The sequence below is a fragment of the Octopus bimaculoides genome, chromosome 29 (assembly GCF_001194135.2).
Source record: "Octopus bimaculoides isolate UCB-OBI-ISO-001 chromosome 29, ASM119413v2, whole genome shotgun sequence".
Taxonomy (NCBI): domain Eukaryota; kingdom Metazoa; phylum Mollusca; class Cephalopoda; order Octopoda; family Octopodidae; genus Octopus; species Octopus bimaculoides.
Window position 1 is genome coordinate 3661645 of NC_069009.1, and position 4790 is coordinate 3666434.

The 4790-nt window shown below is 42.7% G+C and overlaps 1 protein-coding gene across 1 annotated transcript in view; it reads right to left on the bottom strand.

The window, feature by feature from the left end:
* The window catches only part of LOC106882307 (NEDD8-conjugating enzyme Ubc12), a 12866-nt gene that overhangs the window by 6750 nt on the left and 1326 nt on the right, over positions 1 to 4790 (bottom strand). The window lies entirely within an intron of this gene.

Genomic DNA, 4790 nt, shown 5'->3' on the forward strand with positions numbered 1-4790 from the left:
CATGGTACCACACAGATGCTTTTTCACATGGTACCACAGATGTTTTTTACATGGTACCACAGATGCTTTTTCACATGGTACCACAGATGCTTTTTCACATGGTACCACACAGATGCTTTTTCACATGGTATGGCATAGGTGCTTTTACATGGCACTGCCACATGTGTGTGTGTGTGTGTGTGTGTGTGTGTGTGTGTATATATATGTACTATATATATAAAAGAACACAAGTGGGCATCAAAATTTACTACACCCGTTTCGGTAGCATTTTATCAATGTATTCTTAAATCATGTCATAGCAAAAATCCACTAACTTCAGGTAAATTTTAAACATATAAACAAGCAAACGAGTAATATTTTTAAAAAAGAACAATCAAACATACAGAGAAAGTGAAATAAAAAAACCGATTAAGAGCAACATGCTCAAAGCAATACTTGTTGATATGCCTCAATTCAACACAGCTATTCAAGAGAAAAGACCTAATCGGTAGCATTGGAGTTCTTCTGCTGCACGACAACTCCCGCCCTCATATCGCCAATATGACCAAGGAAGCCATTCAAATGCATGGCTGGGAAGTGCTGCCACACCCGCCGTACTCTCTTGATTTGGTACTAACAGCTTACCACCTCTTTCGATCTCTTTCAAAGGCTATGCGCTGAGTTTCGTTCAATACTGATGCAGAATTGAGAGCTTGGTTGGATCAATTTTTTTAGTAGAAATCGGGTGATTTCTACCAACGAGGTATTGAAAATGTTGTTGAACGTTGGGAAGAAGTTGTAAACAACAAGGGTCAATACATTATTGATTAATTAGGTGTTTTTTTTAATAAACCTTTTATATATAATTGACAACAGGTTTTATATATAATTAACAACAGGAATTGGTTTGTTTAGGTATCCGTAACTTAACAGTTCTGCAGTAGAGACTGACAAAAAAGTACAAGAATTTTATAAAAACAAGTACTGGGAGTAATTTGTTTGATTAAAAGGTAGTGCCCCAGAATGGCCATAGCTCCATGTTGACACAAGTAAAATTGCTATTAAATCATTGGTCGAATCAGTCCATCTGTAACAAAGCTTCTGGTTTAGTTTTCAACTCCTCCCCCACCCCCCTCTGCTTCTGCATGTACATGTTAAGCCATTTGCAACAAAAAAAATTGTGCAATCCATAGAGAAACTAGCACTTGACCTCAATCCCAAACACTTCTCTGCCTGACAATGTTTGTGGTATCTGCAGTAGAGTCCGTTTCTCTAAAGCTAAACTTGCAAGTCATTCCAGATCTCATGACAGCATTTACTAATTCTAAAGAATTGACAATCACCGTGTATGCACACAGATATACACATACATATATATTCTCAGTGGAGGCGTACTGGCCATGTGGTTAGGGCAGCGGACTCGCGGTCATGGGATAGCGGTTTCGATTCCCAGACCGGGCGTTGTGAGTGTTTATTGAGCGAAAACACCTAAAAGCTCCACGAGGCTCCGGCAGGGGATGGTGGCGAACCCAGCTGTACTCTTCCACCACAACTTCCTCTCACTCTTACTTCCTGTTTCTGTTGTGCCTGTAATTCAAAGGGGCCAGCCTTGTCACACTGTGTCACGCTGAATATCCCCGAGAACTACGTTAAGGGCACACGTGTCTGTGGAGTGCTCAGCCACTTGCACGTTAATTTCACGAGCAGGCTGTTCCGTTGATCGAATCAACTGGAACCCTCGTAGTCGTAAGCGACGGAGTGCCAACAACAAATGATCATCCACAAACACAAATATATGGTGATGTGATGTGCATATGGACAAGGACAACTGCGTAAAGTGTTGACTTGTAATTGTGAAGGAAACCTGTGGAAGAGGTAGACCCAAGAAGACACGGGATGAGATGTGAAATATGATCTTCAGTTGTTGAGCCTCATGGAGACGATGACAAGTGACTGAGACTTCTGGCAATTTGCTGTGCTTGAGAAGGCATGTCAACCTAAGCTAATCATGGTCGTTGCCAGTGCTGATGACATGCAGAAGTTACTTGTGCTGGTGACATGTAAAAGGCACCCAGTACATCCTGCAAAGCGGTCACTATTAGGAAGGGCATCCAGCTGCAGATGACTGGAGCCTGGTGCAGCACTCCAGTTTACCAGTTCAAGTCATGACCAGATGGCTGGATGTTAAGGGTGGAAGATCTCCAGAGGCTTCACATCACCTTGGAGAATGCAGAAGGACTGACAGAATATTTGGGGCTGGATTTGGCTGGTTTAAAAGCTTAAGGGTTAATGTCAGTTAAAAAAGCCCAAATGTCTTTGTTCTGGTAAACGTTGCTAAGTCAAAACTATATATACACACATTCTTTTTCCATTATGTTGGCCGTAAAATAATCATAATCTTATGGATATCAACAAGTGAAATAAGTATATTCATCTTATACCTTCTGACTATATTAAAAGAACAAATATATGAGGGGAAAAAAACTATCAAGGTATCAGTTACTCTCCAACAGGTTTATGGTTGAGCCCGTGGCAGTGGAGACCTCCAGCATCCTTGGACCCCAGGTCATATCCCTGCTCACTGCTATTCGTGACTGTCTGCAAGTGTGATCCCTGTCAGTCAGAGTGGCCATTCCAGTTCATCTCCCAAGCCATCTTACGGGGAAACGCCTTTTCCATTTTGTCTGAGACAGTCTGACTAACAAGAAATTTTACATTCCCCTCCTTAATGTGAACACCTAGAGTAATATTTTAAAGTTATCTTTATAGTTGTGCTTCCACCACAAAGTAATTTCATGTAGTATTCCTGAGAGTTGAGGGTCCAGTGATTTTTTGAAGATGTCAACATCCACACCAGGGAGGTCCCTTAAGTCTTTGAGTAAGATATTGAAAAGCAGTAAACTTTTGAACCCTAAGCTATTGTAGTGTCTGGCGCTTAATCTGGATAACAAGAATGGCACATTTTACATAGATTGCACTTCTGAGCCACCAATATTATCTTTCCTCAGTTATAAATCTCTCACTTTCCACCCAGAACTACATCTGCCTTGCCCCTCACTCTTGTGCAACCCGTGCCAGTGACATGTAAAAAGCACCCTTTGAACTTTGGGCCTCACAGAGGCAGTGATAAGTGACCGAGATCCTTGGCAACATACTGTGCTTGAGAAGACCTGCCAGTGGCTGATGCTGGTGTTCTGTAACTGGCACCTGTGCCGGTGGCACATAAAAAGCACCCACCGAACTCTTGGAGTGGTTGGCATTAGGAAAGGTATCCAGCTGTAGAAACCATGCCAAATCAGATTGGAACCTAGTGCAGCTCCCCAGCTTACCATTTTTCAGTCAAACCGTCCAATCCATGCCAGCATGGAAAATGGATGTTAAATGATGATGCTTTTGACAGAATAATGTGAAAGTTAAAGATTTTTGAATTCTATTGGTATGGTCATGTGATGTGTATGGATGAGGGCAGCTGTGTAAGGCAGTGCCAATCTCTGACTGTGGCGGGAACCTGTGGAAGACATGAGATGAGGTAAGGAAGCATGATCTTCAAATGTTGGACCTCACAGAGGTGATGACAAGTGAACAAGACCTTTGGTGATTTGCTGTGCTTGAGAAGACTCATCAAGCCATGTGAAATCATCGCTGTGGCCAGTGCTGGTGACACGTAGGAGGCATCCACTACACTCTTGGCATGGTTGGCATTAGGAAGGACATCCAGCTGTAGAAACCCAGCCAAAACAGACTGGATCTTGGTGCAGCTCTCCAGCTTACCAATCTCAGTCAAATTGTGTAACACACATGCCAGCATGGAAAGCAAATGCTAAAATGATGATTGGGTTCTTATCAGAAGCATCTGCAAATGGCATTTATATCAGGTTACAGGTGCATAGCACCTCCAGGGTTCTTTATCATCTGTGATACTTTTGTACCACTAATGTTGTTGGCACTCCGTTGCTTACGACGTCGAGGGTTCCAGTTGATCTGATCAACGGAACAGCCAGCTCGTGAAATTAACGTGCAAGTGGCTGAGTACTCCACAGACACGTGTGCCCTTAACGTAGTTCTCGGGGATATTCAGCGTGACACAGAGTGTGACAAGGCTGACCCTTTGAATTACAGGCACAACAGAAACAGGAAGTAAGAGTGAGAGAAAGTTGTGGTGGAAGAGTACAGCAGGGTTCGCCACCATCCCCTGCCGGAGCCTCGTGGAGCTTTAGGTGTTTTCGCTCAATAAACTCACAACGCCTGGTCTGGGAATTGAAACCGCGAGTCTGCTGCCCTAACCACTGGGCCATTGCGCCTCCACCACCAATATGTATACAGATAAGAATGTGTATCATCATCATCATTTAACTTCTACGTTCCATGCTGGCCTGAGTTGGATGGTTTGACAAGATCTGAGGGGTCTAATGACTGCATCATGCCCTTCCTAATACTAAACACGTAACAGTTAAGTGTTGACTGGGTGCTTTTTTTTGTACCACCAGCACTTGTGAGGTTGTCATATAGCTTGCAAGTCTACGAACCCTGAAGGGGTGGGCTTATGCTACCAGAACAAGTTTCTTGTAGAAGAGCTACATGCCCTTTTTTTTTATATATTTGGCCATACTGGGGCACTGCCTTGAACAATGTTTCGTCAAATGAATCAATCTCAGTAGTTATTTTTTTAAAAGCCTGGTACTTGTACTATCACTCATTTTTGTTGAACTGTTAAGTCATCGGGACATAAACACATCAAGACAAAAACTGAATGAAGACCATCGTGTGTGTGTGTGTGTGTATGTATCTATGTGTATATATATATATATATA